This window comes from Lissotriton vulgaris, chromosome 4_1 (assembly GCF_964263255.1).
Source record: "Lissotriton vulgaris chromosome 4_1, aLisVul1.2, whole genome shotgun sequence".
Lineage (NCBI taxonomy): Eukaryota > Metazoa > Chordata > Amphibia > Caudata > Salamandridae > Lissotriton > Lissotriton vulgaris.
In genome coordinates this window covers 45069407-45095960 of record NC_141691.1, presented here as the reverse complement: position 1 = coordinate 45095960, position 26554 = coordinate 45069407, and the positions used below count along the sequence as shown (strand labels likewise).

Genomic DNA, 26554 nt, shown 5'->3' with positions numbered 1-26554 from the left:
TATGTGCTTTGCAAACAAAGCATGTCAACTAGTGGTTCATTTTCGTCCTACATTTAACTGGAGAGGATCATTTTCTATAATTGATTTCATTTTGATTTCGTCTAGACATGCAAACGAAGTGACTAATTTTAAAACCTTAGACACACCATTATTATTATTATGTTTCTTATTTAGCGCCTGAATCGACCCCCGAAGGGAGATCTCCGCGCTTGCCTTGGGAACCCGTCCTGGCTTTTCCCTGTGAGATAGCCCCTACAGGGTATCCCCAAGGTGAAAGCCAGGCATCCCGCCGCGGGGGGGGCCGTTGTGGAGATTAAGCAAGCTTAATGCCTAGAGTTGCAGAGTGTGAACCCATGATTAGGTCAGGCACCGAAGCGAGAATTATTGAGTCCGTGGACATTTGAGCTCAAGACCCTGCCGCGTCGGGAATTAAACCCTGGTCCCGGGTCTGACCTCTGCTTCAGGGTCTGCCTGCTCTAACCAGTGAGCCGCACTTCACCATTGAGTGATCATTTTCCACTAAGTCTAGAAGTTATAAACCCTGATTACATTTATGATAAAGGTAACTTAAATTGAGGACATAGCCTTACAGCGCCAAAATGGATACACCTTGAAATGGACCAAGGTAGTCCCGGAAAACTTCCTACGAAAACTTATTAGGCAATGGAAATCGAGCTTTGATATGTGCCTCGATATTAATACCCCGGATCCCGCGGTTATTAATAATTTCTGAACCATAAATTCGGAGATTAAAAATAATTTATGGGTTAATAAGAAAAATCTAAAAGCACAGGACCCCAGATGGTTTGACACACTTTGTTCAAAGGCTCATACTAATCTAAAACAAGCCCTAAAAGATTCCCCTCGCGACTATGATTTAATTAAAGAATGTCGCAAGGCATATAAAATTGTGCAGAAACAAAGGAAGGAAACCATAAAAAAGGGAGGCTTGGGAATCTTTGTGCGAGGCATCCCAGAGCGGGGACGTAGCAGCCTTTTGGAAGGCAGTCAATGCACCCTTTTGGAAGACAAAAGCAAAGCTAGAATCGAGATAGCTATAATGGGTACAGAATGAGTGAAACACTCTGAAAGTTTGTATAGTATGGTGGGTCTTGTGGAACAGTCTCAACTAATAGTTGTACAGGACGAGGCGAACTTAAAAAGTAACAACATAGATTTAAATATAACACTGAATGAGGTCATGGCAGGCATTAAGGCCAGTTACGGGGGAGGCTCCTGGCCCTGACGGGGTTCCTGTCGACCTATATATAAACACAAGATGACCTTATGGGGTCCAATCCTCACCAAACTCTTTAATGCATCCTGTTCAAATGGATTATTACCCTCCTGGTATGAGTCAACCATAATACCTATATTTAAAAAGGGAGACAGATCAAGCTGTGCTGGTTACCGCCCGATTTCCCTGTTAGACTCTACCATCAAGATCTTTGGGCGGGTAATCCTGAACAGACTACAGGTTTGGGCTGAGGACCACTCTATAATAAAGTGACCTCCAATGTGGCTTCAGGAAACATCTAGGCACTATAGAGCAGGGCCTTAACTTGCACATTCTTTTAGATAAATATGTAAGTGCAAGGAAAAAATGCATATATTTAACATTCGTCGGCTTGTCGTCGGCATTCGACTGTGTAACCCACTGTAAGTTGTGGCTGATTCGAGATAAACTTGATGTGGACGTGAATATACATTAACTTCCTGAGAGAGTTATACAGGGGAGCACGGGCCACAGTAAGATATGGTAGGAATGGGGAATGTACAACAATGTTTAAAATTGCCAGAGGAGTACGGCAAGGGTGCGTACTCGCCCCCTTTCTTCTTACAATTTATATCAATGAACTGGAAGAGGTACTACTTAGGGAGTGCAGGGACATGCCCCAAATAGGCAGAAGATCGATTCCTGCACTATTATAGGCGGACGATGGGGTTCTAATGGTTCGAACGCCGTTGGCCATGCAGCAGATGATTACATCCTTTGCAAACTACATGGCTTATTTAGATCTGAGGGTAAATGCTTCAAAGTCTTACTGTATGAATTACGGACCAGGGGCATTAAAGAATAAGAAAACCATGTTCATAAACTCAAAACCCCTAGAATTTACCCAAACTTTCCCTTATTTGGGCATACTGTTCGATTAAACTGGCTAATGGAATACAACAATTAACACACGGAAATGTTTGTTCTGTAAATCTATTATGGCCGTACAAAAATTTGCAAGAAAAATGGGCAAAAAACCTATGAGGGAACTTTTAACTATATATAGAGCCACTAATATTGCAATTGCCACATATGGTGCGGGTATATGGGGTTACGCTGACATCAAACCATTACATCTAGTTCCTGAGAGTGTGTCCACCTATAATTGCCATATGGAGCTGGGACAACCCTATAGAGAGGATGTAATTAAAATTCAGCCAGTTTTACTATGGCACAGAGTGTGGACCACGGAGGAGTGCGTTTTTAATCAACTTGTGTAAATGCGAGACCTATTGCATTGCAAATGCTTGTTTGCATTGCCTTGAGAACTATCAGCCTATGAAGTCTTGTCAAATAGAATTGCTCAGCGTACACTTGTGCCCTGTACTCAAGCATAGATATTTGTAAACGGAAACTAAGCCGTGCTTCTGATTACATTTTGCCTATCTCCCCACAAAGGTCCAATATTTTAAGAAAGAAATACTTTCAGTCAAAACTACCTTTCATACTATTATAGAGTTTTGCTTCTTTGCAAAACCTTATGACTCTACTGCCATCTACAGGCATTACACTTCAGATGCAGCCTTTTTATATTTATTTTTTTATTAACTAATCATTCTTTTACAGGCAGCTCTACTGAATCCTGTGTGATTTCCACATTCTTCCTAATATATCACTCTTTTCTGCCCTTTGTCTTTTTTAATTTTATTTTCATCTTAATCTTTTTAACATTAATCTATTAATTTTATTTCTTCATTATGCAGGACATTACCACTTCACTGTTTTCTAACTATTTCCAAGGGGAATCCTACTACAAAATAGCCCAAATTAAAAAAGTTTTAAAATATTGAACTATTTCTGGATCAAATTTGTCGGCACAAACAAAAATCTATGCACATACAGTGTTTAGGTCCTGATAGACTAGACACTTTGAAACTCTACCAAATCTGCAGATGAAAGAGACTCTACAAATGTAAATGAATATGAAATATACGTGAAGAAATTAGATAATTAACTAAAATGTCAACAATTCTTGCAAGATTTTACTTTGGCAGACACTTTCTAGATGACAGTGACAGCATAGATGATTACATTATAGCACAACGAAAAATAGCTTCCACTTGCAACTTTGGTGATAATACAAAAATGATAGAGACCTGGAAAAACTATAGCTCAATTGTTTGAAGGCTCCTTCGGATGCAGCTCTATGCAAAGACAACACTTCTAATTCATTTGTGCACGCAGTTGACTGAAAGTCCAAAGCATCATCAGCATGTCACCAGATTATGGTCATACTGGTTTGATGGAATGAAGGGAATACAATCTTTCCAAAATGAGATTTTAGTATTTTCCAGTAAGCGCAAACACAATGCAAACCTACATCCCTCGTCTATCCCTCGCTATCCTTCTCAATCCTAATAAATGACTAATATCCACCACTCAAATTACTTGCATATTTCACTTACTAATTCACCACTAATCCTTATGGGTTCCAGAGTAGCGTACTACTCACCAAGAAAGTGCTTCAACACCCCATTAGGGGTAACGAGCGCTAAATAAATGCAAACCATGTTTCCCCTCTTCTATCGCTCTGCTATCCTTCCCACACCAAATAACTGATTAATATCCACCACTCAAATTACTTTCATATTTCACTATACTAATCCATCACTAATCCTTCATGGGTTCCGGAGTAGTGTGCTACTCGCTGGAAAATCGCTCTGACACCTCGTCTGGGGTAGTAAGCGCGATATCAATGCAATTTCAAAACAATTTACACCAAGTATATTGTACACCTGAAATGTTGACAGAGTGACACGTATGGACATAAAACGTGCCAGATCTAAAATAGATTATTTAGGTCATATTTTTTCCAGCTAATGGAATTAAACCTAAGATGGATTTTGTTAAACCTATACAAAATTTACAACGTCCTACAAAAACAGGTGGTGTTCAAAACCTTCTTGGAATGGCTGAATTCTATGCATGGTTATTCCGCATTTTGCAAACCTTAGCTGTTCGTCAGTTACTGAAAACGGGTGTGCAATTTCTCTGGAATGATCATTGTGAACAAGAATTCGCTTGCATTAACCATCAATTACGTAATGCATCTAAGTTAGATTGTTTTGCTGCCAATTTTCAATGCTATCCGATCACATATGCCAGCGAAAAAGGAACTGGGGCTATTTTAAAACAAAAAAGGATGGTTCTGATTGTACTATAGCTTTTGCCTATAGACCACTAAATGGAGCAGAACATAATTACTCCACCATAGAGATCGAATCAGTAGCTGTGTACTGGCAATTAAGAAATTTAAAACCTTTGTGTGGAAACAAATTTGAAGTTATATCAGATCACAAACCTTTACAAGAGGTTTTTGACAATAAAGGTCTTGATTCTATATTTCAAGAATATGTCGCCGGTTATAGCACTGCAAGATTTTCAATTTACTATCAAGCACATTCTTGGCACACTTAATACATCCGCAGATTGTCTTTCTAGACTGTTAAAGACAATAAAGGTGATGATGGTGTTTAAGATCGGTAGACAGTAGTTAAAGTCTGTTCTGTTACAATCGGATGCATTATGTTAAGAGTTATCTGAAGATGAATTGTTGAAAGAGGTTCATGATTTTACGTGTAAAGGACAGAGAATTGTTCAATGCAAAGATCAGCTCAAAAGTTTCGCGAGTGAGAAAAAGATTAACTTCCCATTTCAGGGTGGTTTTCTGTTGCGGGACAGAAGGCTTAGTCCACTTGTTAATCTCATTACCACATATAATTGTGTTGGTCCATATTGGACACCAAGGTGTTTGTAAAACTAAAGAGTGATTAAGCTGTGGTTATTGATGGTCAGGCATGGATCTAAGCATAGTAAGAAATGTCGGGAGACTGTATGGAATGCTGTCAAAGTAATAAGAGTACAAAGGTTAGAACACATCCCATGTTATGCAGAGAACTGCCAGCAGGTTCTTGGACAAACTTGCTTTTGTTTTTTTGGGACCATTACAGGATGGATCTACTGTAATGTATATTAATTCTCACGGACACAGTGCACCATTGGTCTGAAGTAGCCATCGGGAATTATGTAACCACAAATAAAGTGATACGGTTTTTCAGCGACATATTTTGGAGAGAAAGCAATCCCAGATCTATTCTAACTAATTACGGAGTTCCGCTGACTTCAAAGGATATAAATGGTTTTTTAGGTCTCAGCTGGCGAAAGCAGCGCATGCGCTGCTCCCGTCATAAGAGGGCTTCTTGGAATCAATTCAGATTCCGAAGCGCTCAAATGCAGAGTTGAAGCCCCGCCCATCTTCCTCATTCGCTGGTGTCATCTTCCATGCAAAACGCTGGCTATGGATTGTTTCTACCTTGTCTTCCTTTGGCCCCGCTCAACGGGATTGGATCTTTTACCGGCGGCGTTGCACTATGGCCTTTAATTACTGGGGAAGCACTATTTGTTTCCCCTTCCCTCTGTCTCCCCGAACAGACCCTTCCCGCTGTCTCTCTCAGAGACAAGCTGCTTTGCTTTTTTTTGTTTTTTTCTTCTTCGTGCAAATTTCGGTCTCCGCTCCTGTCGTTTCATGACTTTCCTCTTCTCCGCGCGAACAGCCGAGTAATCATTTTGTCTGGATTTTCTCAGCCTTTGACGGCGTATCCCTCGTCATCATAGCTTATTTTTTTTCTTACTTCTTCTCGCTGTGTTCTGGGCAAAGAGGTTAAATAGGAAGCTGGTAGGCTCCACTGATGCGTTGTGGCAGATGGCAGTTTATTGTCCAAGCCGCCGAGCAGCTGAACATTCCGCTGCTCTCCATTCCACGCAATTATAAATAAGACGGGTTTCCTCACGCTGCATAAATCAGCTGTGCCCTCGGACCATGCTTGCTAAGTGCTTCTGGGAAGATAATATCTGCCAGCAAGAGGGAGGATGTTTTTAACCATGAATCCTCATGCCTCTGCTTGGACATTGCATGCCATATTTATACGGCATTTAAGCTCATAAGCCTTCCATAAGAAGAGCTAAATCTCAGCCTCTGTAAAGGATTACTTTCCAGGCAGTTTATTGTCCCAGCTGCCGAGCAGCTAAACATTCCGCTGCTCTCCACTCCATTCCACGTAATTATAAATAAGACTGGTTTCCTCGCGCCGCATAATCAGCTGTGCACATGGCCCTCGCGCCATGCTTGCTAAGTGCTTCTGGGAAGATAAGCTCTGCCAGCAAGTCGGAGCATGTAGTTAACCCTGAATCCTCCTCATGCCTCTGCTTGGACATTGCATGCCATATTAATCAGGCGTTTTAGCTCATAAGCCTTCCCGTAAGAAGAGCTAAATCTCAACCTCTGCAAACAATTACTTTCCAGGCCACATCTTCACTTGCCAACAAGTAGGAAGTACAATTTCCACATAGCTGATTAATGACTGTGCACTGCGTTTAAAATGAGCTCCTGGTCATTGCACCATTTGATATTTAAAACGCACTTGGACTCTTTCTCAAAGCTTTTCATGGTTGTTATGGCCTACTTCCTTAGCTTATGTGTGATTTACTCATGAAAAGCCATTTGCTTTGCTTTACAACAACATTAGCAAAGCAAATGGCTTTAACTTAAAGGCGAGACCTATTGCATTTTCAATGTTCGTTTGTTTGTTTGTTTGTTTGTTTTTAGGTCTCGCGCCTAGCGTTGCAGTGCGCAGCTGTGCTCGCGCAGCAAGAGACCTCATGTTGGAGCTTCAGAAAACTGACCACCTGCTTGTGGGTGCTTTTTTAAAAAAAAAAAGGCAGCACACCATTGGTGGAAGGCGTATGCATGTCCCAGCTTTCTAGGAAATGTAACCGCCCCTGTCCCATTGGTGTCTGCTATGCGCACTCCCTCGCCCCCGCTCCTCTGTGGTGTGCCCACACCACTGGTTTCGATTCCCGTCTGCTCCTCTGTGGTGCGCGCACACCACAGGTTGTATTACTGTGGTTTGTTTCGCCTTCTCATTAGTAATGTGATGAGACACTAAAAGAGAGAAAATGCTAATTAGTGATGTGATCCACTGCACCTTTTCGATTCATTTGGCATTCATGCAGTTTTGCTACGTATAAGATAGAGAAGTGACAACCGACAGCGCTGTCTTGCCATATTAATATCTATATAGCACTAAGCGAATTTATGTTAAATTATAAATAATAATGTCTCCAAAGTCAGTGCCACCTACTCTTATTCGCCGTTCTACCTAGCGGCCAAAAACCCAGATCTGGACAACTCTTTAAAACTGTAATCTTAGTGCCTTAAGAATTAACCTGGGTTTTTGCAGTAGCTTTGCATGCGCCCCATACCAAGCAGGGGGAAACAGACAAAGGTCACATCTACCCGTTAGTTTCTGGATGCTTTTACGGTCACTGTCTAGTATGTACCTTCTTCTATCTCCATGGTGCTTCCACTTCAGCACATCCCGGCGGTTTATTCTTTTATAACTGCATTTTTCGGATCTTCTTGGCACTTTCGCTTCACCAAACTGTGGCGCTCCATTTTTGTTGTATGGTTTCTTAGGTCTTTATGGTGCTTTCGTTTTAACAACGCCAGGCATTGTTTCACATCGACTCATGGTCTACTTCTAGCCGGTGTTTTTTCTCTCAGCTATCTATATACAGTGCTGTCAAACCCCACAGTGATATTAGCGTTATTATTATTTATACATTTATATGGCGCACAGCTACCAGGAGGTTTCCCGGTGCCTGTTAACCTGATGGACAAGAGGTATGAGCTAGACTCTAAAGAAAAAAATTAAAGGTACTACTGATTAAAAAGCCAAGTTTTTAGGCCTTTACGAAATTTACGGTAGTGTTGTTTGACACGTAAGCGAGTTGGAAGAGTGCTCCAGAGGGAGGGAGCCAGATAAGCATGGATCACCTTCCCATTCTGGCTCGTTTGATCCTAGGAACTTGGAATTTGTATTGATTAGAGGATCCTAGTAGGCGTGGGGGTTGGTAGTGGTGTACCAAGGCACGAAGATAGTGGGGGGCTAAGCCAGAATTTATTTTATACATGTAGAAGAGGGCTTTAAATTTGGCACAACTACCGATTCTCAGCCAATGAAGTTCAAGAAGTGAGGCTGAGATGGAAGTCCTGAGAAGTTTGCAAAGCAGTCTAGCTGCGGAGTTCTGGACTACCTTCAACTTCCAGAGCACTTCCATGCTTGCCGCCAGATAAAGTACATTGCCGTAATATAATCTGGAAGCTACCGTTTTTTGCGTAGACGGAAGCATCCAGAGAATTTCCCTAAGCCACTTGAGAATGGCAAAGCAGGTGGAGGCAACTTTAACCACTTGTTGCTTCATCGACAATTGGTCGTCGATGACACCAAGGTTACAAGCTGATTGAGATGGGGGGGGGGGGGGGGGGGGGGGGGGCGGGGAATCACCCATTTGTGGTGGCCAGTGATGAGAGCCCCAGAGAGTTTTATTTTTACCGAAAATGAATAATTCGCTTTTCCCACCATTTAGTTTTAATTTGTTATCATACATCCAGTCAGCAATCTTTTTTAGTGCCGGCTGGAGTGCTGACGACTTTGAGGAGAGCAAGAGGATGAGCTGTGTGTCATCTGCATGAGAGTATATTGTTAGCCCTGCTTGCTGAGCTATCGTAGCCAGGGGGCTAACATAGATGTTGAAGAGCAATTGATTAAGTATGGAGCTTTGAGGGACTCCATACTGGGATACCGGAGTCTTAGAAAGAGCAATTGGGGAGAAAACCTGAAAGGTCGTATTTGATAGAAAGCTGGACAACCATGTGAGTGCCATGCCAGTAACACCACTGGATTGAAGAATTTTTAAGGGAGAAGTGTAAGAAACCGTGTCGAACGCGGCACTTAAATCCAATAAAAGAAGTGCCACTGTCTCTCCTTTATCGACCTGTTGACAAATGTTTTCGGTGGCTCCCAGAAGTGTTGATTCCCTTGAAAAAACGGCTCTGAAGCCAGATTGGGACGTATGCAGGATGTTTTGTGTCTCAGCAAAATTTGTATGCTGGATATTGATATGTTTCTCCAGAATTTTGGAGAAGACTGGAAGAAGGGACGGAAGTTAGTTGGGACCTCCGGATCAGTGTATGTGTGTGTGTGTGTATATATATATATATATATATATATATATATATATATATATATATATATTTTTAGGTCTCGCCTGTCGATGCGCATGCGCATCGAGCAAGCGAGACTATAGGGGCTCATCCACTCTTTATCTAACTGCAAGGAATCGTGGCGATTCCTTGCAGTGCCCGTGACTTTTAAGGTCAATGCGCATGCGCATTAAGCTTATGCGCATGCGCATTGACCTTAAAAGTCACGGGCGCGTGCACGTCCGTGTTTGTTTACCCTTGCCTACTCTCTCTCTCCCCTCTCCGCCCCCGTTCCGCCCCCTCCCCTTCCCGCCGTGTCGCATTTCTCCTCCCCCCTCCTCTCCTCCCCTGCCTGCCTGCCGCATTTCTCCTCCCCCTCCCCTCTCTCCCCTCCGTCTCGTTTCACACACACCCTCTCTCCCGCTCCGCCCCCTCCCCGCCAACACCGCCTCGCGAGCTCGTCGTTCCAAACCCGCCCTCCCCCGCCTTCACCACGTTTAGCACCACGGCTCCCTGACAAAAGTGTGTCCTCCACCTAAGGAATGGCACTGCCTTTGATGAGCATCACCGACCACGTCTGGCTGTCTTAGATTTCGAAAATTCTATTTAGAAGATTCTGATATATGTGAGTGGCACACCCGACACATTGGCATGTTTAGCAATCGAACATTGGGAGCAGAGAAACTTTAGTTGAACTTTTGACGAGCATTACACTAGCGTAAAATGTAACACGCACCTATGTATTTATCTTTGTATATTATTTTGTATCTGGCATACTTCTGGCTTGGAAAAATAGTTCAATTGAATACTGACATAAGAACTGAACTGGATTTTTCATTGTTACACATTCAGAACATACAGAATTCTAACTCCTACGAGTCGTTAGCTAATTAATCTATTTTAAACAAAGTATACCATACTGCACAGACCCGCTCCGCCCCCTCCCCTTCCCGCCGTCTCGCATTTCCTGCCTGCCGCATTTCTCCTCCCCCTCCCCTCTCTCCCCTCCGTCTCGTTTCACACACACCCTCTCTCCCGCTCCGCCCCCTCCCCGCCAACACCGCCTCGCGAGCTCGTCATTCCAAACCCGCCCTCCCCCGCCTTCACCACGTTTAGCACCACGGCTCCCTGACAAAAGTGTGTCCTCCACCTAAGGAATGGCACTGCCTTTGATGAGCATCAGCGACCACGTCTGGCTGTCTTAGATTTCGAAAATTCTATTTAGAAGATTCTGATATATGTGAGTGGCACACCCGACACATTGGCATGTATAGCAATCGAACATTGGGAGCAGAGAAACTTTAGTTGAACTTTTGACGAGCATTACACTAGCGTAAAATGTAACACGCACCTATGTATTTATCTTTGTATATTATTTTGTATCTGGCATACTTCTGGCTTGGAAAAATAGTTCAATTGAATACTGACATAAGAACTGAACTGGATTTTTCATTGTTACACATTCAGAACATACAGAATTCTAACTCCTACGAGTCGTTAGCTAATTAATCTATTTTAAACAAAGTATACCATACTGCACAGACCCGCTCCGCCCCCTCCCCTTCCCGCCGTCTCGCATTTCCTGCCTGCCGCATTTCTCCTCCCCCTCCCCTCTCTTCCCTCCAGCTTGTTTTTTGTTTATTTGACCCGCTCCGCCCCCTCCCCTTCCCGCCGTGTCGCATTTCTCCTCCCCCCTCCCCTCTCTTCCCTCCGGCTTTTTTTTTTTTTTTTATTTCACCCGCCGATTCTCAAACATGCTCAGTCCCCACGCTGTGGTCCCCCATGTCTCCACCCCATGCTGCACTGGTTTCATAAATGCGACTGCTCAGATCCAGCAGCATCGACATACCCCGGTGAGGACTTCCTCTTATGCCGCTAGGGTTCCAACCACACTCCATTTCAGCAAGAATCCATGTTCCATCCCTGGTCTTGGCTCTTAAAAACTACACGTATCATTTCAAGGCGTGCAGTGCAATTGGTTGAATATCTAAGTAAACCCAGACTACAACTCCCAGAGTGCAATAGGTTTACAGATAAACCACAGAACTGGACATGAAACAAGGTAGTAACTAAATTATCAAATCCCTCCAGCTAGTGCCAACGATCTTGCTCGAATTCTTCGTCCACTTGGTTAGCTCTCAGCAAATTTTCCTTTAAAAATGATGTCCCACCTACTAGCTTAAAACCACACATGTCAAAACCCACCCTTTACTCACCCTCACTCACCCTCAACCCCTCACCCTCACTCACCCTCAACCCCTCACCCACACCATCACTCACCATCACTCGCCTTCACTCACCATCACTCGCCCTCACTCGCCCTCACTCGCCCTCACTCACCCTCACTCGCCCTCACTCGCCCTCACTCGCCCTCACTCGCCCTCACTCACCCTCACTCACCCACTCACCCTCACCCTCACCCACCCTCACTCACTCTCACTCACTCTCACTCACCCTCACTCACCCTCACTCTCTCACTCACCCTCACTCACCCTCACTCACCCTCACTCACCCTCACTCACTCTCCCTCACCCACCCTCACTCACCCACCCTCTCACTCACCCTCACTCTCACTCACCCTCACCCTCACCCTCCCTCACCCTCCCTCACTCACCCTCACTCACCCTCACCCACCCTCACCCACCCTCACCCACTCTCACCCACTCTCCCTCACCCTCACCCTCACCCTCACCCTCACCCTCACCCTCACTCTCACTCTCACTCTCACTCACCCTCACTCACTCACTCACCCACACCCTCACTCACCTTCACCCTCACTCACTATCAACCCCTCACCCTCACTCACCCCCACTCACCCTCAACCCCTCACCCTCAACCCCTCACCCTCCCTCACCCTCACTCACCCTCAACCCCTCACCCTCAACCCCTCACCCTCACCCTCACTCACCCTCAACCCCTCACCCACCCTCAACCCCGCACCCTCACTCACCCTCAACCCCTCACTCACCCTCACTCACCCTCACCCTCAACCCCTCAGCCTCACCCTCACTCACCCTCAACCCCTCACCCTCACTCACCCTCAACCTCATGCTAAAGATTTACAAAAAAACCCATAAACAATTCTAAAAGCACTAACTCTAATGCTGCGAGACCTATTGCATTTCTAATGCTTGTTTTTTTTTTGAACTTGTGAATGGAATTGACAAAGGTACACAATTTGTACATTCAACGCGTAATTATGCCAATGCGCGTCATTGTCGATAAAGTTTTCATAATGGAGTTGAAAATTACAAATACTCGCACCTAGCACTTTATTAAAAAAATTTAAGGTTGTCCATGAATTAAGTTAACCGGTAATTGTTATGCATTTTGAATAAATGTATTAAATTGTGTTGAAGCCAATGTGTAAAAAAACGAACATGCAACAGAGAGTTAAGTTTAAGTCTGTCTTCCCTGTCGGCTGACAGGCAGTGTCAATGACGTAGTATGAACTGATATTTTTTTCTTTAAAAATGGCTGTGCGCTTCCTTAACCGTAACCAGTGATCAAGACTACTGTGTAGTCGAAACGCGTTTGGCAGCGGCAGAAATAAAGAAATTTTGACAATCTCACATGGCGTGGTCGTTTGCATAATGGAGTGAAAGAGACTCGATCCAAGGAGTCTTATTGAGACGACGCAACTCTCGATTTGGTGGAGGCGGTTAATGCTTGGATAATTGCAGCATATATATATATATATATATATATATATATATATATATATATATATATATACATACATACATACATACATTCACTGAAAAAACCATAGGTTATAGACCATATATAGTTAGGAATTAGCATTTACAAAACCTTATTTTACTCACACAAAACCATTGAAATTTGCATATATAGTTAGTTGCACTAACTATATATCACGCACCCACAATCCACTGCTGATCATGTCACATATTACATCATTCATGACATGGTCAATGACATCACTGATGACATCAGTGATGTCACTGACCATGTCATGAATGATGCCGAAAGGCATCATTCATGACATGACCCAATTCATGACCCAAGGCTCCCATAAGATATGTATATCGACAATACAAAATCATTTATGCATGTGTTTATGTGACATGATCTTTATATGTTTTGCAGTGTTATGTTTCTGTCCTAAAGCAAATGACGGACTCCTGAAGAAGGCAAAAGCCGAAACGCGCGTAGAGTCTCCACCCACCGCTTTGCTTACTCCACTAGCCCTATTTATCATCAGAGTCATTTGTGCTGTTTTTCGTTTTTTTCCCCGGTCTCTTTTTTCTTGTGTTTTTTTAATATGTATTGATAATTTTCTGAAATCACAAAATGCATGTCATTTGGCGTTTTAAAGATTGATATGTATCTTTTATAAATGAAATTCTAAACAAAACAAGCATTGGAAATGCAATAGGTCTCGCAGCATTAGAGTTAGTGCTTTTAGAATTGTTTATGGGTTTTTTTTGTAAATCTTTAGCATTTTTGTTTCCTGTAGCCAATGCTAAAGAATTAAAAAAAAAAAGCCATAAACATTTCTAAAAGCTCTAACTCAAATGCTCCGAGACCTATTGCACTGTGTGAGGGTGAGGGGTTGAGGGTGAGTGAGGGTGAGGGTGGGTGGGTGAGTGAGGGTGAGTGAGGGGTTGAGGGTGAGTGAGGGTGAGGGGTTGAGGGTGAGTGAGAGTGAGGGTGAGTGAGGGTGAGTGAGAGTGAGGGTGAGTGAGGGTGAGTGAGAGTGAGGGTGAGTGAGGGTGAGTGAGGGTGAGGGTGAGAGGGTGAGTGAGGGTGAGGGTGAGAGGGTGAGTGAGGGTTTGAGGGTGAGTGAGGAGGAGTGAGAGTGCAAGAAAGTTGCAGTTTGGCTTTGAAACTGATCTGAGAGGTGTCTGCGTGATAAATGAATGATGCATAGGAATGGACAGAATGGAAATGTGTTTCGAGGACGTGCTCGGGGTGTGCATACTGGAAGCAGGGTGATGGATTCGAGGCTATGAGCGAGGGTGATGCCGAGCTCACCTCAAGGAGAGGGGGAGGGGCCAGGGCAGAAAGTAGGGAGGGGAGGTGTAAGTCGGCAAAGTCACACGGATCGAACAAACGATGAGTAAGGGAAGAATTGTTAAATAGGTTTAAAATGGAACAGGAAAATAGAAACAAACTGGGGAAGGAAAGAAACGGCCTGCTCCATGTTTGCTCTCCACTGCGTTCCCTGCTTTGCTACGGCCAATGTGGGGGCCCACCTCTTCCAGTGGAGAAAGATGTGGCTGAGCTGATGAGACCTTCATGCTGCTGACCATGTGTATGGAGAGTGCTGTCTAATGCCTGGATTTCACACCCCAGAATTTCTCGTCTGCATGCCATCAGGGTGTGCTATGGTAGCCTGCATCTATCGTTTTCTGCACTGTGTCAGATAAGGGAGGCCTGTGACTGTGTGAGCCTACTATTTGCTCAATCTTCCTTTGTTTGCCTGAGGCCCTGCGTTTATTTTCTGCACCCCCCGCTTTGTATGCTGAATTTGGTGCTATGAAGCGCACTTTTGCGGCCACACATTGCTCACGACACCCCGTGAGAGTCCTCTGGTAGCAGTGCTCTGCAGCTGATGGGCTGGGCACGTCACCGGTGATAGGGGGCAGCTGCCTTCTGCGCATCCTGGCTAACATGGTACAGGGAGACCGTAAACAACGCAAATTTCCATTTGAGAAATGTCATGCCTCTGGATGTGCAGACCCCCGACACTGAGGAGGGCGCAGTGCGGAACCTCAAACCAGAGCAGATGACTGGTGCAGTGCTGATAATGACCGAGCTTTGTGTGGGTTTCTGCTCGATTGACACATGCTTTAACCACCTAACTGGCCCGCTTACCCGCTTAGGTGAAAGCATGGACTGCCAGGGCGTGCTACTGAATAGCAACTGCAGCTGGTGCACTGCGCTGGTGCACAAGTGCACAAACGTGGTTTGCGGCTTGCAGTAGTAAGTGAATAAAATAGATTTGCCCCATGCAAATTATAAACACAATTTTGCACCAGTACACAGATAGAGAAAAGTGACATTGAAAGAATTGCGGAAAGAAATATGAGGCTTATTTTGCATATAATATTTCATGTGCGCAGTAGCGTTTTTTTTAAATTAAATAAAACATTTGTTTTGTTAATTTTATGACGCCCATTAATCTTTGCAATGTTGATACTGCTGTGTTCACCTTAAAAGATGTGACATGCCTGAAGTCAGCTGTGCGGGATCAGCATGGTGCTACGGGGCCGGCCCCTCTCTGAGAAGGCAGAGGAGTTGGGACAGGGGAGGGACTTGCAGGGCACAGAGTCGCCGGAACCGTGTGTTGCTTCTTCTGTTCATGATTTAAGGATCACGGATGTAAGGAAGGGTGGGAGCAGCTGCACCCGCTACATCTGCTCTAGTCCCTGCTTTTTCATGCACATTCTGTTACCTGCATACCCGGCGCCCCAGGGTCCACGCCAGTGTTGAGCACAGCAATAACCGTCCCTAAGCCGTCGTACTCTGGGATGTGGGAGCGGGAGCCGGCGGCACCCGTCTCCTTCTTGGGAAGAAGTACGTGGAGCGGGAAGGGCTCCTCGGCCACCGGGGAGGCCATGGTGACGATACAACGGGGCTTCTTGGAGCTGCTGCATGTACCGGGGGAGGAGCAGGAGGGAGGCATCCGGTGCAATGTGTGACGCGACATGGCAGACAGGGGAGGGGGCGGAGCAGGGTGTGGGAGGAGTGCGGGAACAGACGGCGAGGGGAGGAGAGTAGGAGGAGGAGAGTAGGGGAGGCACGGCCTAGCGGCCGTGCAAGGAGAGTGGGAGGAGAGTGGGAGGAGAGTAGGGAGGCACGGCCTAGCGGCCGTGCAATCAAGAAGTGAGGGGGCGGGAGAGTAGGCAAGGCAGGCGGCTGGGGGCACGTGCACGCGCTTTTAAGCTCAATGCGCATGCGCATTGAGCTTAAAAGTCACGGGCACTGCAAGGAATCGCCACGATTCCTTGCAAGTTGGACAAAGAGTGGATAAGCCCCCATAGTCTCGCTTGCTCGATGCGCATCGACAGGCGAGACCTAAAAATGAAGAAAATATTTAAATAAATCACAAACTAATTTTGAATATAATTATCCTACCAACAAAGGGGACAATACCAACCTCATCACCAACAACAATATCAACCTCAATATCAGGAACATCAACCCCAGTACCAGGAACATCAACCTATGAATTCGAACAGATATCTAGAAACCCGCAATGCACGCTACTGGAGAGAATGACAACAATACCTATATTTAATCTCAGTAGCCAAGTACCAGATCAAGCAATATTGTCACTTCTATCTAAAGGACTAAGCTATGTACCACACTCTGGTCTAAACAAATTTGAATTGTTTAACGGTGTGGTGTCATTCTTTAGAAAAATCAGGCTGATGGACTTCTTTTCTAACACTGAATTAAATACAATGGAAACCAACAAATCAGGTCTAGCACCGAAATCCATATTTACCCCCATTTTAGATCAAGTGTCTCCAGAGATCTCTATCTTTGAAAAAATAGTCATGAAAAAACTTACAGCAGCAACAAAATACATTCCTCACACTGCTTACAACCTCACAGTGGATGAGTATCAAGCACTCAAGTCACTGAAGGAATCTACTTGCATCACTGTAAAGGGATGCGACAAAGGAGGAGGCATTGCCATCCTTGACACCTCTAAATATACAACAAAAATAGAGAACATGCTCAATGACACCAATTTTTACAACAAAATATCCAAAGACCCAACCGCTAGAACCAAACAAAAGATACAGAGACTGACGTCCAAAGCTTTGAATAATGGAGACATATGCCAGAAAGAACATGACTATTTGAATGTGTCACTCCCGAGAATGGCCTGCCTATATGGGACTCCGAACGAAGGTCCACAAAAACGAAGTAGATCCCCCCCCTTCCGTCCGATCGTCAACACCATAGGCAGTATCACTGAACCCCTCTCTAAATATCTGGATGCCATCCTACGTCCATACATATCCAAAATACCGGGATATGTTAAAGACACTGGTCATATCATTAACTTGCTAGAGGGCACTACCTTCAATGAAAGAAGACAATGGATGGTTACATTGGATGTGGAGAGTTTATATTCTAACATCCCAATCAATGGTGCCATTAAGGCAACAGAATGGTTTATCAACACATATGAAGTCGATTGCAATGAGACTTTCATTCTAGACTGCCTCAAGATTGTCTTAGAGGAGAATGTCTTTGAATTTCGAGGCAATCTTTACAAACAAAGCAAAGGAGTCAGTATGGGCGCTTCTTGCGCCCCTACGATTGCAAATATCTACATGGCCTCATTCGAAAACATCCATATCTTCAACGAAATAGCCCCTTTTTACAAAACAATTTTACATTGGTCGAGATATATCGACAATGTCATATTCATATGGGATGACAATGAGGACAATCTTAACGAATTCATAACATGGCTTAATGCCTGTGACAACAACCTCAGATTCACATCACACATCAGTAATACTGAAATGGAATTTCTAGACCTAACCATTAAGCATGATCAAGGCCAGATATATGTGGATCTTTTTGTAAAACCGACGGCACGTAACACCTTGCTCCACTACAAAAGCTTTCACCCTGCATCCCAAAAAAACAAATTCCCTTTCAGTCAATTTTTGAGACTTCGACGCAATTGCTCAAAATTGCAAGACTATGATGATAGATCCATTATCATGAAAAAGATATTTGAAGATCGCGGTTACCCGCACAGGCTTGTCCGGGAATCGTACAAAAGAGCTCGATATTTTGACCGCCAATCCATTCTACGAGAAAAGGGCACTAAACAAAACGACCAGCTAGTTCTGGTCACTAGACATTCCTTAATGAATGAAAAGATACGACAAATCATCTATTCCAATTGGAATCTACTTAATGTGAACAAGTCTACAGACGACCGCATACCCAAACCGGTTATTGCCTACAAAAGAAATAAAAACATAAAAGATTTAGTCGTTAGGTCAAGAATGCCAGTGAAACCTAACTTCATACAAAGAAGTATAACCAGTGATAATCCTGTCGTAGGCAACTACAAATGTGGTACTTGTAAGACTTGTCCACAAGCAATTGAAAGAAAGGACCTTACATTCATCAATATTACAATTGTCTGTAAAACAATGACAAATTGTAAAACCCAAAACGTAGTATATTTAATACTATGCTCTTGTCAGAAAGGCTATGTTGGTGAAACTTCCAGAGCCATCAATAAAAGAATAACAGAACACAAATCTGCAGTCCGTACTAAGAAAATTAATGCCCCATTGGTCGCGCATTTCCTAGAATTTGAGCACTCACCTGAGGATTTAAGGTGGTTCATTATCGAAAATATGCAACCCAGACCTGGATTATGCCCGGACAAGATTCGAAAAAAGCGAGAGGTATACTGGATCTTTTCTCTTAACACAGCAAACATGGGGCTCAATTCTGAAATCCCATGGGAGCAAGCGATCATTAGATACACCACCCCTTGTGTCTCTATTGACATCTTTTGTATTACAACATTGTCAAACAGCTTATAGACTGTTACTTCGTAGAGAGTTCTGCAGTATCTGGTAATAAACTCTTAAGAAGTGTTAACTTTCTTGATAACATCACGTCTAAAAAATATGGTCAGCCTAGTAATGTTCGAACGCATTACTCTTTACGTGCAATCATGTGCTTGACTCAGTATATGTAAGTATCTCACATGTATCCGTTTTAAATATGATGTCACTTCAGATATGTAGTTCATCTTTAGAACTACCAGGGGGAGCCTACGGGCATACAAAGCCTGTATATATGTCACCAGATTAGGCGCGATTATCATGTGCCCGTTACTCCATTTTACACGTGTAGTTCTACAATTTTGCACTACGAGCGCAAGCGCATAGCGACACGAACTGATTTATCAGCATATCACTTTGCGTCAGATACGTTTACCAACTCGCCTAGTTCCATTTTTTGAACTACGAATATATGCTTATTGTTACACGTGATCACTGATTAGCATATCACCCATACGCATTTATTAGGTGCCGGGTGCGCCATCATATACCTGTAGTTCTATACTTTGAACTACTAGCGCAGCCGTATAGTGACATGATTTTATTCATCAGTTCACCACTAGGCTCTAGCGACGTTTACCAATCCGCGTAGTCCCACCTTTGGAACTACGAACGCAAGCTCATTGGTAGACGAGATCACTCCTCAGCATATCACATAGTGCCTCAGTTCGAACGCATGTTCATTGGTACAAGTGATCATTTACAAGTATACCTCCCAGGTAGTAATACATCTCTGCCTGTTACCACGCCTTATGTTAACCAGATACACCGGTTCCCACTTAACATCGGAGGATACAGAGAGCTATATATAGGATCAGGCATTTCGGCATTTGTTTCCTTCGGTGTGACGACGTAGGACATCCAGAACCCCGATGAACCAAAACGCCCGGCTTTACTTCGGTATGTAATTCGACTGAGCTCAGCAAGCCTTTTCCCTAGAAACTAACAGCCAGGCTCTAATCAGACTCATATCCTTTCTTAGGTAGTTACTTGGCTCGAGGCGTTTCAACAACAGGGAGCTACATATAACTAAATAACTGCAACATTGGTCGAGTGTCTAATATTAATCAGGTACGTAGCGCCACTGTATTCAGTGGTTAAAGGTGCAGATTTCTTATTATAACCAGACGCCTATTGTAGCTTGTTTTAATCGTACCTTTTCCTGATTTCTCCCCTTCCATTTTCATTTCCCGAACGACTTCAGTCAGAAATCGCCTAAGACACCACTAACAAACAAGCTATGTGCTCAGAGTAACTTTAACCCTGGAAAGTCATTGCGTCTCCTAACCAATTTTACACGAAGGGAAAATGAATAACATAAAAGGTATATATATACGTATATGTCAGGCTAATTACCACCTTGATATATATCTTCTTCTATCGATCGGTAAACATTCTATATTATCTCTCTCCTTTGGTCGCAGTGTTGTACATCTATGGGCATGACTCCAATACCCCTGCAAGCGGAACAAGTATCTTATGAATAAAAGTAACAAGAAGATTAGCAAGGTAAAGATAACGGTAACGATACTAATATGGTTCCTTACATAGATGTCATTCTTTTCTTAACTCTAACACAGTATATCTATTCTACGAGCGATATTTTCTGCCAATTGAGACAAAGAGATTTTGACCAATAACAATGCCAAAATATACAAATGCTGCTATGGTTACTAAATAGGATATCTATGTAAAGAATAAGTGTATATATACACAAAACACTACCCTATTACGTGAAGACTTTGGATGACTACATATGTTCTTACAAACCGTAATAATGCTTAGATATGGGAAGCATTCTATTCTATTCACTATCATTTAGCTGCCTGTGACTACCAGCATAAGTCTCCACCATATCCTGCTACATAATAGTTGTTGTCTTTTATATTTAGCGAGGTACAGAGTACGACCTTACCCAGATGATTGACCGTCAAGAGATTTTTCTAAATAAGTGTATACCCTCTTCGTATGTAAGTAAATTCAACTAGTTCGTTTCTAATCTTTTACTAGGTCAATATTCTATAAATCTACCCTAACCTAATATGGTAAACTAAACTGATAAGCCATAATTACAACCCACCTTTAAATATACCAAGAAAGCAATTATCTAAACTCTTTCCTCTTTTGGCTATTCTATTCACCTGGGTTTTCATTATTATTTTCTGCTAGCCTCTTTTCGTATACTATATACAGTTCTCTAAAGGTATGCCTACAGTTATCTGTTTAAGGTATCCAGATCTATAGATGTTGGGTGAGAAATATAGGATTACAGATCTTGGTTGTAACTGTCTCAAATTGAAAATGTCAGGTTTATTTGCATATCAAACAAATAACCATTCTATGTATATAAATCAAATTGTTTCCGTTGAAGATGTAACTGCTCAGAGATATAATGTCAATTGACATTAACGGCTTCAATGTTCAAAAAATGTCTGTATAGTATGTATTTGTATATGAATTAGACCTAGACCCAAGGCTCCCATAAGATATGTAGATCGACAATACAAAATCATTTATTCATGTGTTTATGTGACATGATCTTTATATGTTTTGCAGGGTTAGGTTTCTGTCCTAAAGCAAATGACGGACTCCTGAAGAAGGCAAAAGCCGAAACGCGCGTAGAGTCTCCACCCACCGCTTTGCTTACTCCACTAGCCCTATTTATCATCAGAGTCATTTGTGCTGTTTTTCGTTTTTTTCCCCTGTCTCTTTTTTCTTGTGTTTTTGAATATGTATTGATAATTTTCCGAAATCACAAAATGTATGTCATTGACGTTTTAAAGATTTATATGTATCTTTTATAAATGAAATTCTAAACAAAAAAATGAAGAAAATATTTAAATAAATCACAAACTAATTTCGAATATAATTATTTGGTTTGTTTCTATCAATTTTGTCTACATGTCACTTCACTTATCCAATTAGCTTCTTTGTCTTCTTGGGTTTTTTGGCTTAGTTATTAAGCTCACTACTATTTGTTCTTCTAAAAAATATCACCTCGATTTGACCTGCTGATCTCAGAGGTCTGCTGGGGACATACCAATTAAAGGCAGTCCTAAGATAACCTGACCCCTGCAGATGGAGAGCTTTATGGCCAAGAACAGGCTTGGAAACAAACCAGCTGCCGCACTAGCAGCCAGTGGAGAGTTCTCAATACCTCCCTCGCAGAACTGGTTTTGGTAGAGCCAGGACCAGTCAGGCTACCGCATTTGGAGCTTGTTTAGAGAGTACTATTAGCATTTAGATAAATGGCATTGCAGTAGTCCAAGCGTGATGTAATGAGCACGATGACAACCGCCCCCCTGAGCTCTTTAGGAATAAAGGGTAGAACTTTCTTCAGGATTTTAATAATCCAAAAGCAGAATTTGGCTATTCTATTCACCTGGGTATCGAACATCAAGATGTTATCAAAAGTTACACCCAGTTTTTTAGCCGTAGCTGCCGCAACCGGTAACATACCACAGGTTTCCGGCCACCAGCGGTTGGTCCAGATCGAGTTATCAGTTCTAAAAAACATGAACTCTGTATTCTACCCGTTCGTTTTGAGCCAGTTCGCCCTGATTCATCTGATGTCTCATCATTTTAACTGCATCAATATCAATATTATTAAACCAAAGCACTAATATTTTTCAGGAAAGCAAATGTTACACGTCTATGGATTAATACACAACCTATTTATCAAAAGCAGCAAAGCATGGGTTAACACTGTGTTCATTATTTTTCTGCTGACATGTTGTAAAACACTGGTATATAGGGACAATGAGCTGAAAACATGTAAAGCTCTCTCTTGCCCAACACCTGCGCTGTAACTCTGAGCACCACCGCGTAAAGCTTTGCTCCAACAGATGGTTAGCAGCCAAAACGCCTTTCAGTTTTTCATGCATACAAAATCTCTACTTTACAGTCTCCATTACTTTAGTAGCATTTCACGGGTAGAGGCATTAACAAAAGGTTCTGCATTAATGATAAAAACAGTTTACAGACAATAGTAAAGTTTCCTTCAAAATAATAACATCAAAGAAAATATGGCCACTCTGCCTGAAAATCATAGCATTGTCTTATAAAGGCCACTACAAGCCATTCTAAGACTTTTCTCTGTCTCATTTTACCAATACGATTAGGCCAATAGATGTGCAAATACAAAAAATCCACTAGGTAGACTAAGAATTAGACAATTACTCCACTTGACTCATCACGCACACAAATCACTCTACGACATCGGACCAGATTGCCTCAACTCTCGACTGTCCTTCTACACCCCCTCCCGCCAACTCCGCTCTTCCAGCCAAGCCTTCGCCACTGTACCTCGCATCAACAAGACCACCATGGGAGGCAGATCCTTCTCATACCTGGCTGCCAAAACATGGAACTCACTCCCCGCTTACCTTCGCCTCACCCAGAATCACCTAGCGTTCAGAAAGCAGCTTAAAACGTGGATATTTGACAAATAATCCACCTCCCCTTCCTAAGCGCCTTGAAACCCTCTGGGTATGTAGTGCGCTATATAAATGTTTTGACTTGACTTGACTTGACATCTCCAATTAAGTTATTCACTCTATTATACAATCATGAGTCAGATCTAAAATCAATGACTGCCAGATGTCGACAAAAATATATACTTTTATTGAAAATGATCTTAATTATCCCAGAAATATATATTGGGCAATACACTCCAATTGATATAGAGCACATATAACCACAGAAGAAATCATAAGACAATTTAACTGGTCTTTAAATTTGTACACATCCACCAAAATTATCACTGTACATTTATGACTTATTAGTCAAGTAAAATTGTCAAGAAGTCGATTATGACACAAAAAAGTTGCCATGTTTCGGTCAATACATTTTAGGTGTTCACCTTCTTCAGGACATATATTTTCTATCAGTTAAAACAGAATATATAAAGAACAAATCTATAAACAAAAGAACAAACAATAAATGAGTGCAAACATACATGTTCTATATAACTAAAGATATGAACAATTATATTTACCATCTTCCTCACACAATTTTAGGCACAATATAAGCCTTAACACTACACACATCATAATTCGACACGCAAAAAAAATATTTATATTTAAAAAACTGTGTGGAATGTATACAGCATTGAACTATATTCATTTAGTACGGTCTCCACTTAAAAATCTCTCCACCAGATGTTTACCAACATCTATCACCTATCATACATGTGAACAAGTTTTATGCTATAGACCGTGCCTCATTATTAATGTCATCTTCACTCACTTAATGGGGTCAATATTTCAATCTGTGTGGGCAACGATCACCACACAGATTCTAAATTCTTTCAAATGCTTTAGCAGCAGGCACCCCAGTGCCAGATTCATGGAAGGGAGCAGAGATAGTATGAATTTTCAAATCACTTTCGGTAGACTTTGGCTGAGCGATTGTTGATATGACAGCGTCTCTATTTCATCCAGTGCTTAAAGCACTGTGAATCACAGGTTTGGGTGTGTAGCTCTAAATGAAATTACAGATGGACTTTCGTTTTGTTTCAATCTATGAAATGCAACTATAAATGTAAATAATTTCTGGACTATATAAAACCTCTTTGGATTAAAACACTGTAGATAAAGTTTAGACTGAGATCCTTTCAGTGTCCTGCTAGTTATCAACAGGAATAAACTGGGGGAATGTTTTATACTTTTTCTGTACAGCAAACAAAAAGACCTAGATTAAGATGGGTTGTACACTTTGTTGAGTGTAGCCAATATGTTATCGAAACACCATAAGAATATGAAAATCCAATATTAGTCCTTGAGTGGCATTTGCCATTTTGAAATTTTTGCAAACAGCCAGGTACCGGAGAGCTTAATCATTGACATAGGCCAATTAACGAGCAACATATGTGACACAACGTTTAAATGATTAAATATCCAATGGTTTTATTTTTATCCTAATCTAAAAAATGACTAGAATATGTGATTTTATCTTATTTGTGTTTTGTTGGTTCATCATATTGTATCCAAAATGGCAAAGATTGATTGAATATCTCACGTAACCCATCATCTGGCAAATCTTAACCAAACATTGCACCAAGTCACCTGATTTAGTCACACAACAGCCAGGAGCACAGTAAAACAACGTCATTGGCAAACACGTGGGGTCTGCAGCACAAGGCCAAGAAAGGCTAGCCATGGCTTGTCTGTTTGCTGATCTTTCTTATACATCATTGAACACCACCAGCAAAATCTGCCTCATTCTGGGGCCACAACCTTCGCACTGAAAAAATCCTCCATGAAGTTGTATGAACAAATGCCTGGACGTATTAAGACTCAAAAGTCTGACACGTTATCATTACTGTCAGTAGCATTTGGAATTGTACTGTTCACTGACAGCAGATTTGCACAGTCAACAATACAAATGAAAGATTTGGGGAGTCCTCTGGAGTCTAGTCTGACCACCACAGGCTTAAAAAAAAAAAAAAAAAAAAAATCAGGTGCACTCATGCTTCAACTCAGGAGCACAAACTACTCTCAGAGCAGTCTATGGGTCCCTCATTCTGCTCCCACTTCATGGATTCCCAGGCCCCTCCATCCTAATCAAGAAAGATCACTCCCACCTCCCCCAAACAAGGATGAACTTGGCACCTGTCATCAGCACCCCCACCTGTTGGGCAGCTCTCAGATGCCCCCCAGGAGCAGGCCTCAACAGAGCCCCCAACCCACTATGCCATCCCTCTGCTCATGGACACACAACTACCATGCTTGATAGGGTGGGAACAAATGCCTCCCCCACCCCCCGGCAGATGGGGGCGGTTACCACCCTAGTGACCCTCAATCCCACCTCCTCCTGCTCCCCCCAGGGTGTGACCTCACACTCTCCATGATGCACGCTCCTCTCCCCCTCCCAGGCCTCTCCCTGCTGCAGGCCTCTCACTGCCCCTTCGCTTTAGGGCCTCTCATCCTAGACAGCTACCCACGTTAGCCCTGCCCATCCCCCACCATGGAGCCCAGGGATCCCTCGCCCCACCCCTCCCCCACAGTGTGCAGAGGGTCACACAGCTCCTCAGCCCCTAGGCCTCAACTTGCAGGCCCCTCCCCGCGCGCCCCTACCCCTGAGGCCCCTCCCCCCACGGCGGGTACCTGCGGCGCTGGTGGCTGCAGGCCGCGTCCCGCCCTTCCGCGCGCTCCCGTGGCTCGGCTCCGGCGCCCCGTGCCTCGCGCTCCCGCTCTCCCGTCTCTCCCCCTCGGTCCCGCCAGAGCCGCGGCCCCTTTAAATCTCACCCTCTTTCGCGGCGCTCTGCTGCCACCAGGGGGCGGGGCCTTCGTGGTCACCTCCACGCGATTGGGCCGCTGTGGGGGCGGAGCCTGGTCCGTTTGGGGCCACCCGCCCGTCTAGAAGCTCCCCGAGATAGACACAGACAAAGGACTGCCGATTTCCGCGTCGCACAACTAACCCAGGCTTCATAAGCTTCGCCGGGGCGTCCATGTTAAAATCAGGCATCTGTTCTCATTTTATCCATTGACTCTTTTTTGCCCACCTCTTTAAAGGCCCCGGCAGTCTACGCTAAGTTAGCGCATGCGCTTTGAAACTCTTGGCTAGCAAAATGGCTGATGTTCCTGACGGATAGCTTCAGATGCAAAACAGCGAAACCAAATCAGACGTATGGAAGCGAGTAATTAAACT

The 26554-nt window shown here is 43.3% G+C and overlaps 1 protein-coding gene across 5 annotated transcripts in view; it reads right to left on the bottom strand.

Annotated features, from left to right (window-relative positions):
• ZMYM3 (zinc finger MYM-type containing 3) overlaps window positions 1-26245 on the bottom strand; it is a 539665-nt gene extending 513420 nt beyond the window's left edge. For 4 of the 5 annotated variants that reach the window (XM_086918269.1, XM_086918272.1, XM_086918271.1 and 1 more), the window contains exon 1: window positions 26011-26139. The gene's annotated coding sequence lies outside the window, so the exon portion shown is untranslated. The other variant, XM_086918270.1, reaches the window with a different exon arrangement.
• Between the last annotated feature and the right edge of the window lie 309 nt (window positions 26246-26554).